This window comes from Anolis sagrei, chromosome 4 (genome assembly GCF_037176765.1).
Source record: "Anolis sagrei isolate rAnoSag1 chromosome 4, rAnoSag1.mat, whole genome shotgun sequence".
Classification (NCBI taxonomy): Eukaryota; Metazoa; Chordata; class Lepidosauria; order Squamata; family Dactyloidae; genus Anolis; species Anolis sagrei.
This window is the reverse complement of record NC_090024.1, coordinates 216,130,250-216,142,665: the sequence shown is the minus strand read 5'-3', so window position 1 is coordinate 216,142,665 and position 12,416 is coordinate 216,130,250.

Genomic DNA, 12,416 nt, shown 5'->3' with positions numbered 1-12,416 from the left:
AGACATCTGCCCTTGCAGAAATGTTACGGCCCAGCTACTTCCAGGTAAAAGATGTTCACCTGAGAATGTCACGCCAGGAGAGAGGCAAAATGTTCCTCAAAATAAAAATTCTCCTCCAGTGATTTTTTCCCCTTCAAGGTAAAGGTAAAGGTAGTCCCCTGACATTAAGTCCAGTCATGTCTGACTCTGAGGTGTGGTGCTCATCTCCATTTCTAAGCCGAAGAGCCAGCGTTGTCCGTAGACATCTCCAAGGTCATGTGGCCGGCATGACTGCATGGAGCGCCGTTACCTTCCCGCCGGAGCGGTACCTATTGATCTACTCACATTTGCATGTTTTCGAACTGTTAGGTTGGCAGAAGCTAGGGCTGACAGCGGAAGCTCACGCCGCTCCCCGGAATCGAAGCTGCGACCTTTCGATCAACAAGCTCAGCAGCTCAGTGCTTTAACCCACTGCGCCATCGGGGGCTCAGATTTTTTTCCCTACAATCTCCAAATTTCTAGCACTGCAAGCAGTGAGACATTGAACATGGTTCACACAAAACACCTAAACATCTTCTGTTTACTATGCAAATCCCTTTGGTGACTTTGCTTTTTCTTTGGATGCCTAAGGGCCCATCCAAAGGGCCCTTTATCCCAGGTGCTCCCGCAGGAATCAGGAGGGTGGCCAGATGGCAATCTCTGCAAACCTGTAAGTAATCACAACAAAAGGCAAAAAACACAAGATTTCCAGGTGTATTGCGGTTTTTAACTGAATATCTGGATCTTGCATGTCTGTATGTCCCTGCAATTGGAAAACATGGGTATTGTCGAAGGCTTTCATAGCCGGAATCACTGGGTTGTTGTAGGTTTTTCGGGCTGTATGGCCATGTTCTAGAAGCATTCTCTCCTGACGTTTTGCCTGGATCTGTGCCAAGCATCCTCAGAGGTTGTGAGGTTTGTTGGGAACTAGGAAAATTGGGTTTATATATCTGTGAAAGGTCCAGGGTGGGAGAAAGAACTCTTATCGGTTGGAGCTAGGTGTGAATGTTTCAATTAGCCACCTTGATTAGCATTTGATGGCCTGACAGTTTTTAGGCGTGACTTGTTACTGCCTGGGAAATTCCTTGTTGAGAGGTGATTAGGTGTTCCTGATTGTTTCTTGTTTGGAGGTCCCCTGGGTTTAAGTTTTGTTTTTTGTTTACTGTTATAATTTTAGAGTTTTTTTAGTACTGGTAGCCATATTTTGTTCAATTTCATGAAAACATCAGGAGAGAGTGCTTCTAGAACATGGCCATACAGCCTGAAAAACCTACAGCAACCTGGAAATCACAGGATTTTTAAATCTGGGTTTGCTTCCAGGTTTTAGATGCTTGTTCCTGATTGTTCAGTTCCTAAAAAGAAGGTGACACTTGAGTAGACAGCAAAAACTTTGTTTGTGTGCTAGAAACTTCATGAAATGTGTGGAGGGCACATTTTTCTGATCGGGACAGAGTTGTGACCACTTAGTCAATGTTGTATGCATACATCTTTTCACAAGAAGAACAATCAGAGACAGCCATGTATAACCCAGAAACAGGACCCTGTTGTTGACTACCACAAGTACACAACCAAATCTGTATAGACAGATGCCCATGCAGCCAGGCTGTAAAAATAATAGATAATGATAACGTTATGTTCCTGACTTAAAAGTGTGTTTCTGTTTGTGTACTGCTGACTTAGGCAGTAGTGGTCATACCCCATGAGGTTTGTTTGTGTGGGAGATGAAATTAAATGCCTGCAGGGCAAAAGAACAGTTATCCATATATCTGAATCTCTGCAGTTTCTGGTGGAAGTCCTGTGGTGGCTGTCTTGGGATGCACCATTCTTATGCCTTCATTCCCTCCTCCATCTACACATCCCTGGTGCCTGGGTTATTGTTTCAGTCATCATAGGATAACATCATTTTCAATTTCAGAAAATAAATCAATAGCAGAGAAAATAAAGTAATTCTTACAGCCAGACATGCATATTTCTCTATTCTGAAAGGAACCTTAAAGACCCAATTTTAACAGTAACTCAGAAAATTTTCCCTCCCTTTGTCATGTAAAAAATCAACTTAAAGTTCAGACAGGGAATACAATTTCTTTTTCTTATTAAACACCAAGTTTCTTCTTGGATTGGAAAGTGCTTGGCCAATAGCACTGGAAAAAGAACAAAGAAGAGCTTATGAGAGTAAAGAGCCAATATGGAATATATTTCTGGGCAGCATGTTGTTCATTCACTCAAAAACCCCAACTTCTCTTTTATCCCTCAGTCTCAAAATGAGGCAAAAAAGATTTGTGTGGCATGGTGCAGTAAGATCACCCAAGCTTACATAAAATACAAATAAATTAAGAACTATATAGCAGGCAAAAGTGCTAAAAAGAAAAGTACAAAGAAGAGATGTAAGCAGGATCCAGCATGGACAGAGCTGTTGCCATTGATGGAACTGTTTCTTTCAGTCCACACAGCACAAAACCTTCATCAAACAGCTTGGACATCCTCAAGAATACAGTCATTTTGTGAGGATTGCAAACATTCAAAGCCACAGTGGTGAGAATAGGGGGAAAGAGCTGCATGATGCAATCAGATGTCTGCTCTATGATTCTGATGCCCCATCTTCACTGCCATATAATCCAGTTTCTGAATGCAGATTATCTATCTGCTTTCAACTGGATTATATGGTAGTGTAGATGGGGCATCAGAATCATAGAGCAGGCCATCTGATCCAACCCCCTGCTATGCAGAAAAACTATCAAAGCACTCCCGACAGATGGTTTATTCTACTGTCGAACAGCTCATACCATTAGGACATTTTTCTTAATGTTTAGGTGGAATCTTTTTCCTGCACTGTGAATCCATTGCCCCATGTCTTAAGTCTCTAGAGCAGCAGAAAACAAGCTTGCCCCCTCCTCAATGTGTCATCCTTTCAGATATTTAAATGTGGCTATCATGTCCCCTCCCTCTCAGCCTTCTTTTCTCCAAGCTAAGCATACCCAGCTCTGGACACATTCTAGCTTGTCAATATCTATCTTGAAAATTTGGTGCCCAGAACTGGACATAATATTCCCAATGAGGTCTGACCAAAGCAGAATATAATGGGATTATGACTTCCCTCAGTCTGAACACTATACTCCTTATAATTGCATTGTCTTTCTAGGTACCGCTTCACACTCTTGACTCATCAGCATGGGGTCTTCCAAGACTCCTAGATTCCTTTCACGTGGACCGTTTTTAAACCATGTTTCGCCCCCGGTGGCACAGTGGGTTAAACCCCTGTGCCAGCAGGACTGAAGACCGACAGGTTGCAGGATCGAATCCGGGGAGAGGTGGATGAGTTCCCTCTATCAGCTCCAGCTCCTCATGGGGGACATGAGAGAAGCCACCCACAAGGATGATAAAAACATCAAATCATCCAGGCATCCCCTGGGGAATGTCCTTGCAGACGGCCAATTCCCTCACACCAGAATCAATTTGCAGTAAACCCCCCCCCCCCAAAAAAAACCAAACCATCCTTTATCTGTGCAATTGTTTTTTTTTTTTTTGTAGTTGTCTAAGTGTAGTACCATACATTTCTCCTGACTGAAAATTATTTTGTTAGTTTTGGCCCAAATCTTTAATTTGTTAAGATTGTTTTGTACTTCGATCCTGTCCTCTGGGCTGTTAGCTATCCCTCCCAATTTGGTGTCATCTGCAAATTTGATAAGCATGTCTTCTAATATGATATTGGATTTTAACCCCTTATTAATATCACGTAGGCATGGGCAATCCATGGTTCTAAATGGTTCTAAAGTACTTACAAAACTAGAGGGTGCTGGTACTTTGCTTCTAAAATGTTGCTAAAGTTCTGGTGGTGAAAATGACAGAACTCTAACAAAACTTTCAAAATTTCATTATTATTTCGTTATTGATGATTTTTATGACAGAACCAATTAAGAACTGACATTTATAATGAAATTTTGAAAGTTTTGTTAGAGTTCTGAAATTTTCACCACCAGAATTTTAGCAACACTTTAGAAGCAAAGCACCAGTGCCCCCTAGTTTTGTAAGTACTTTAGAACCATTTAGAACTATGAATTGCCCATGCCTAATATCAATCCTGGAATCCTGGTGGTAACGTATTCTCTAGTCATGGAAAAAGGAGACATTTAATACCTCCTTGTCCAATGACCCACCCTCTCGTCCAAGGCCAGTGTAAAGGCACCAGGGACACACCATCAAAGACAACCAGTGGTCAAGAGATGAGAGACCCCCCAGGTACCATGCAGTTTTGTAGTCAGTGAGAGAAGAAGAGTCCTTACCTTCCCCGACTTGTGGTGAATATGCTAGAGATCTAGTAGAATGACAGTTGTTGTTTTTCTTTGGACCATGGCCATACTAGCTGGGGCACTCTTGGAAATGAAGCACAAAAGGCACTTTTTCCAAGCTCTACCACTTGTTCCCATGCTGTACTATAATTACCCATTTAATATATATGCCACTTTTCATATATCCATTTTTGCCTCTTCTTGCTCTGTTGTTTCCTTGTGTCCAATGTTAAACAGAGAGCTCCTTGGGGCAGTGATCTTGTACTGCGTGGGACACACAGTAGTTGGCCATATATTTGGGACAACTGGCCACATATATGGGGCAGCTGCTAGAAGTTTTCCTTCCTTCAACTAGGATATGGAGGCTTGGTCAAATCAGTTCACATGTATACACCTCAAATTCAGAAAAACAGACACAATACTGACTCAGTATTTCAATTTCTTTTATCTATCTCCTGCCTTTCTCCTTGTAAAGGTTCCAAAGTGGTTCCGTGAACAGGATCCAAGTATCTTGTCCATTGCCTTGCACTTTACTGAAAAAGCTGGGCCCATATATGGGTGCCCTTATTCTAAAAATGAAATCTTGCTGTGCCCAACTTGTGAGGCATATTGAAAGGAAATGGCTCACCTGCCACTGCCATGCACATTTTGGTGAGACCAGCTGTCAAAGATAAGATCAAGCAACACAGGAAATGGTACTGCAGAAAACACTCAACCTGATGAGAGGATATCTTGAGAGAGATCATCATGAAGAACACTGTGAACTCTGTACCAAAGCCCTGCAATGAGAAAAGCCAACTCCACGAGTGGAATATATCTTGCTAATCCGGGCACAATGGGAAATTGCAATGTCAACCTTGTGCTGACAGATATGGAGGATTTAGTACTAAAGCCAGATACAAACACACCCACACACCCTGCACTGCATGCTAAATCATCCATCATGGCATAAATTGATCTGGTGATCTGGCAGTAGTACCGGAATGGAGGAAGGAGCATGTGTGACAAAAAAGGAACCATATATGCACACAAGTATGTTGTTACCAACCTATAAACACCATTACTTTTCTAGTGACATCCACACAGGACAAAAACTGTGAATAAAATAGCATATATAGCAATTGAATAATATAGTATGTCTAAAATGGGCGATTACTCATATTCAAATGATTAAATAGTATTAACGTTGTCCATGGGAGCAATTAATATGTCCTGGATGTAGTATGCAGCAACTTTACTGATCACTTTATATTGATTGTAGCTACATCTATATATATAAAAAGGGAAAGGGCGTTCAACGGGACAACAAAACGCGAAAACCCCCTGACGAAAACTCACCAAATTTGCCATGCACATACCTCAACCCACAAGGTATGCACAACACTCACAATTACAAAAACCAATTGAGCATGCGCAGTGCCCAGGGGAGGAAGTACACACGCAATGAACTCTGGGAACTGTAGTTCTAGAACACGGCCTACCCGCTGACGCTGAAGCCCTGGCCTAGGAGTTGGAGCTCGGCCAGCTGTGCTCGCTGGGGGCCAGGATGCTGCGCGACCAGCGGAGGCTGCCTGGGAGGCCCCCGCTGCATGCCTTCCTGGCCTGGCCAGGAGAGGCCGCGGCCCGGCTCAGCCGACGACAGCCCATCGGCCACCGCAACACCCGGCCCAGGCCACCCCCGCACACTGCCATCTGGAACCCCCATCGGTGAAGAAGGGGAAGGAGGGAAGGAAGCAGGAGAGGGAAGGAAGGACGGAAATGAGGGGAAGGGGTGTAAATTGCAAGGATGGAAGGAAGGAAGGAAGGAAAGAAGGAAAGAAAGAAAGAAGAAAAGTGGGAAGGGGAAGGGAAGGTGAAGGAAGGAAGGAAGGAAGGAAGGAAGGAGAAGTTGAGAAGATATATGAAACAAGAAAGGAAGAAAAGAAAGAAGAAAGGGAGAGAAGGAGGATGGGAAAGAAGGGAGAAAGGAAGGAAGAAGAAAGGAGGGAAGGGAAGGTATAAGAAGGAAGTAAGGAAGGAGAAGTTGAGATGATATATGAAAGAATAAAGGAAGGAAAGAAAGAAGAAAGGGAGAGAAGGAGGATGGGAAAGAACGGAGGAAGGAAGGAAGGAACGAAGGAAGGAAGGAAAGGGAAGGAGGAGGGGAGGGAAGGTGTATGAAGGAAGTCAGGAGAAGTTGAGAAGGTAGAAGAAAAAAAGAAAGAAAAAAAAGAAAAGTAGGAAAGAAAGAATACAGAAAGAGAAGGAAGATGGGAAAGAAGGGAGAAAGGAAGGAAGGAGGAAAGGAAAGAAAGATAGATAGAAAAAAAGAAGGAAGGGAAGGGGAAGGGAAGGTGTCAAAAGGAAGGAAGGAAGGAAGGAAGGGGAATTTTGGAAGGGGAAGAGAGGAAAAAAAGCAAAGGAAGAAGAGAAAGGGAGGGAAGAAAAGAAAGAAAGAAAAGGAAGACTGGAAGTCAAGAGCGAAGGAAGGAAGGAAAGAGATAGAGAGGGAAGAAATAAAGAGAAGGAAGGATCGGAGCAAAAAGCTAAGGAAGGAAGTAAACAGGTAGAGAAGGAAGAAAGGAAAGAAGAAAAGGAAATGAAGGAAGGACTGAAAGAAGGAGAGAAAGAGGGAGAGAAGGTTGGCCACAGCAACGCATGCCTTTGTATTACCAGCAAGAGCTTATGGCTATGAACGATATACATTTGGTATTATTATAGCTTACAGAGGAACCACAATCTCTTCCTGTCTTTGGTTTAGGATAGTGTTTCTCAACCTGGCAGTCGGGACCCCTGGGGGGGGGGGGAGTTGCAAGGGGGTTTCAGAAGGGTCACCAAACATCAGAAAACACAGTATTTTCTGTTGGTCATGGAGGTTCTGTGTGGGAAGTTTGGCCCAATTCTATCCCTGGTGGGGTTCAGAATGCTCTTTGATTGTAGGTGAACTATAAATCCCAGCAACTACAACTCCCAAATGTCAAGGTCTATTTCCCCCAAACTCCACCACTGTTCACATTTGGGCATATTGAGCATCCCTGCTAAGTTTTGTCCAGCTCCATCATTGTTTGAGTGCACAGTATTCTCTGGATGTAGGTGAACTACAACTCCAAAACTCAAGGTCAGTGTCCATCAAACCATTCCAGTATTTTCTGTTGGCCATGGGAGTTCTGTGTGCCAAGTTTGGCTCCATCGCTGGTGAAGTTCAAAATGTTCTTTGATTGTAGATGAACAATAAATCCCAGCAACTACAACTCACAAATGACAAAATCAATCTCCCCACTCCACCAGTATTCAAACTTGGGCATATCAGGCATTTGTGCCAGATTTGGTCCAGTTAATATATCCTGCATGTCCAATATATACATTACGATTCATAACAGTAGCAAAATTACAGTTATGAAGTAGCAATGAAAATAATGTTATGATTGGGAGTCACAACATGAGGTCACAGCATTAGGAAGGTTGAGAAACACTGGTTTAGGATGTTGTATATGCTATTTCTGGTGTAATTTTTAAAAGCATTTTTTGTACACATGTTCCTCATTCAGAACTTGGTGTAACAGATGAATTGGGACCTCAAAACCTCTGATGATGCCTGCTATAGATGTAGGTGAGATGTTGGGAAAGAATGCTTCTGGAATATGGCCAAACAGCCTGAAAAACAGACAACCCAGTGATTCCAGCCATGAAAGCCTTTGACAATACAATCTACCTAGATGATCCTTGGCCAGTGATATGATTCCCATCGCTGGCTATATGAAGCTACTGGGCGCACAAACAAATTTATTCATTCATACACACGCATTCATTCAGGCACACATCCATGTGGCTGATGGAAGATGAATATCTAAGTATTATACAGCTCAGAGGGAAATAAAATTAAAGTGCAGAAGTGTGATCCATCTCTTCCCCCTCCATAGGAATGAAATTTGCACAAGAGATTGAGAAGAAGAAAATTCACTCCCTCAGTCTGTTCTTGATGCCAGAATAAATAATAAAAAAATAAAAACACAGTCACTAATACAAACACACTCCTTTTCTATACTGGACAGCTGTTCCACGGCCTCTCAAACCTATCTCCTTACTGGCAGAGGCACAATTCACTACAAGCACTCAGTGTATTCCATGCACCACCAAGTCACCAGCCTTTCTTCCTCTCACTAGGGTGGCTTTCTGGAAATACATAACTTCACTAAAACATCATTATTCTCTAGTCTCCACAGGTGTGCTGCACCCTATATTATATAGGCAGCCTGAGAGCAGAGGGGGGGAGTGTTGATCGTTCTTATTTCCCGCATGATTCATCATGACACACAAGCAATGATATTTAACCAAAGCAGTTTCATGGCTTCAGGTAGCAACGGAGCACTCAGCCTAGCAACTCCTATTCACATGAGGGGCAACATATCAAAGCAAACTACAATATTATTTGAACGTTTAAGGGCTCTTATGTTAAACAGCATATACACAGCATATACACACCACATCCTTAATGATAAGAGTTGCAGCAAATTTCAATCAAAAAGGAAGATCCAGGATAATTTTGGTGTTTCCTTTTTACACAATCATAGTGCATCCACCTAAAAAGTGTCAGATCCCAATTTGCCTCCAGCAAAATCAAGGTGATATACCTCTTTTTCCTCATCCCCCATTTCACCTTAACAAGCCTGTAAGGTAGGTTGAGAGATCTGTTCTGAGATCAGTGGCGATTTGAACCTAGCATTAGTCTGATATGTGAATTATAACACCACACTGGCTGCCTTTTCAGCCTTATCAGGGATCCTTTTATAATAAACAGTACTATGACTACGCTTTTTCTGTTTGCCTGCATCCAATGGCATCCTGGGATTTGCAGTTTAGGGACAAATATTTAGAATTCAGTCAAAGTGCTAGAACATTGCTAAATTCCAAAGGCCAGGAGTCCACAGGATGCAGCCATGGCAAATAAGGTGAAATTGTAGTTTTGTAACCATATAGATCAATGTGAGATCAATAGGTACCGCTCTGGTGGGAAGGTAACGGCGCTCCATACAGTCATGCTGGTCACATGACCATGAAGGTGTCTATGGACAATGCCGGCTCTTCGGCTTATAAATGGAGATGAGCACCAATCCCCGAGTTGGACACAACTGGACTTAATGTCAAGGGAAAACCTTTACCTTTACCTTTAATCATATAGTGGGCCCCAGATTATTTTTAATAAGAAAAATTATCATGGAACTGTTTTCTTTCATGTCAGGAGCGACTTGAGAAACTGCAAGTCACTTCTGTTGTGAAATAATTGGCTGTCTGCAAGTTCATTGCCCAGGGGATGTTTGATGTTTTACCATCCTTGTGAGTGGCTTCTCTCATGTCCCTGCATGGGGAGCTAGAACTGACAGAGGGAGCTCATCTGCGCTCTCCCCGGATTCAGACCAGCAATCTTCAGGTCAGCAACCCAACCTGCAGGTCAGCAGTCCTGCCACAAGGGTTTAACAATTGCGCCACAGGGGGCTCCATACGGAACTGATGGATAATAAGCAATGACTTTAAGTACAAAACATGATCTCAGCTGCCCTTACCCCCAAATTTCATCAACAAAGCATGGCAAGTGCAGATGGTAGTCACATCTGGGAACATCTAGAGCAGTGGTTCTCAACCTGTGAGTCCCCAGAGGTTTTAGTCTTCAACTCCCAGAAATCTTAAAGAGCTGGTAAACTGGCTGGTATTTTTGGGAACTGTAGGCCAAAACACTTGGGGAGCCACAGGTTGAGAACCACTGATTTAGAGGCTCTGGACTTTTTAATAACCCCATGGAAATCAGAAATCAATACAAACACAGGATGCTGGTGTTTTATACATCTTGTTTAATATGGTCTGCATTGAGCGGCAGACTTTGACCCAGGAATGTCTTTCAGATATACTTCCTGAGGTGGTTAAACCTGATTGAATATAAAACCTCTGCATGCAAACCATATGCAGAGACAATTGGAGGAGTATGGGGGGTATGGTACATATTAGTAAAACCCAGCAGTTTGGAGGGGCGGTATCTAATTACATAGCAGCCCCAAATGCTATATTTTTGATCTGGTGCAAACAAGAACAGAAACCATCTATGTTCCCAAACATACCATCCCAAGAGCCTCACATTACAAACCAAGTACTGAAGGGGGTTCTGTCTGTGGTAGCACTGCTGGGGCTCACTCCTCCTTCCATAGTTAATTGAATTAAAACTGCCTTTAAACTTTGAACTCAATTTGTAGCCTTTGAAGCAAGATGATGATGAAGTGAAAGAAGGAAAGACAAACTGGACAATTTGTAGAGTGATTCAGCTCTGCTAAAACAATGGGTTCTGGGCCTGTCATGTCTAGCTTCCTAGAAGGCCAAATCAGACACATATGGGTAGAAGATAAAAGCAGAGGTATATTTATTATTATTATTATTATTATTATTATTATTATTATTATTATTATTTTGGTTACTTCTACCCCGCCCTTCTCACCCCGGAGGGGACTCAGGGCAGCTTACAAAGGCACAATTCGATGCCGGCATCACATAACAGTAGTATAAAACCATGTAGCAGCAATTAACAGTTAGCAACAGTTTCTGCATTACAACAATAAAACCAATAAAACCACTTACACCTAATTAACTGTCAGGGTTCGCCATCTCATAGTCCAATTTCCAATTCCACTTTGTCAGTCCTGTCAGTCCTAGTTGTCTGATTGTCCTTATCTAGTTGTCAGATTGCCCAAAGGTCTGGTCCCACAACCACGTATTTAATTTCCTCCTGAAGGAGAGGAGGGATGTTGATGACCTAATTTTCCCTGGGAGTGAGTTCCACAGGTGAGGGGCCACCACTGAGAAGGCCCTGCTCCTCGTTCCCACCAACCTCACTTGTGATAGCGGTGGGGTCGAGAGCAGGGCCTCCCCAGATGATCTCAAACTCTGGGGTAGGACGTAGAGGGAGATGTGTTCGGACAGAAACGCTGGACAGATTTTTACTGGACAGAGAAGATTTCAGTGAAGACAACACTCCAAAGTGCTTACATACCACTATTCCATAGGACATTATTGTTGGTTGGCACTCTTATTGGTTTATTTTGATGAGTTAGTCCCTTTATTGGTCTGCCTCTGAGAGGGGCTCAATCAGAAAGGAATGTGTTGTGGTATTGGGAAATAAGTGCATGACGGACTTAATGGGTTGGCTCTGGTTAAAAGAATGGGTGCTTTAAGGTGCCGGTTAGTCAACAGACCTCTCCCCAGGAAGCTGATACAGACATCTTGGAAAAGGGAACAGTTCCAGACTAGCCCAGATCATATTATCCAGATAGATATATAATAATAAAAATTTATTTATATACTGCTCTATCTCCCTGAGGGGATTCAGGGCGGTTTCCAATTAATAAAACATCAAAAGGGTCTGACTCAAATTCATTGTATGCCCCTCTCCCATTCTTCCTAATTCATTATGTGGGGATTATGGTGATTTTCCCTGGGTAAGGCAAGGGCAAGGTGAATTCATGTTCTGGGAAATTTCCAAGGATTTGCATAGAAATTTTACTTTTTAGGCTGATTAGAAATGAGTATGAGGCTGACTATGTTTTCCAGTGGAGCTACAGATAATAATTCATATTTTGGAGGCTGATTTCTTGATATCAATTTTAAAAGCAGGTATAAACATGAGAAGGCAGAAGATCAATCTGGACTATTCCTATCTGAGTTAGGGCAATTGTGGAATATACAAATCACATCAAATGTTTGACTACAGTTATACATTTAGGGCAATTGTGGAATATACAAATCACATCAAATGTATGATTGTAGTCAAACATTTATAAAGATAGCTGCAAATCTTCAGGAGTTCAAATAATAATATGGTTCCTTCCCCACCTAATCAGTAAGTCTAGAATTGAACATGATGCCTTTTACATGGAAGTATGAGATTTAACATTTCCCAGAAATGAAATTCAATAATTATAATGAACCACTGAATTTATAAAAAGTCATTTAATTGTTAAAAGGCACACGGGTTTGTTGTAATGAATAGCAGCCCCCGACGGAGACATTTCGACTACTAGTTCATACTTCATGGTCCAGAAGTAATACTGGGAGCATCTGTGTTGTTTTCATTTTGCAGGGAGAACCCAAAAG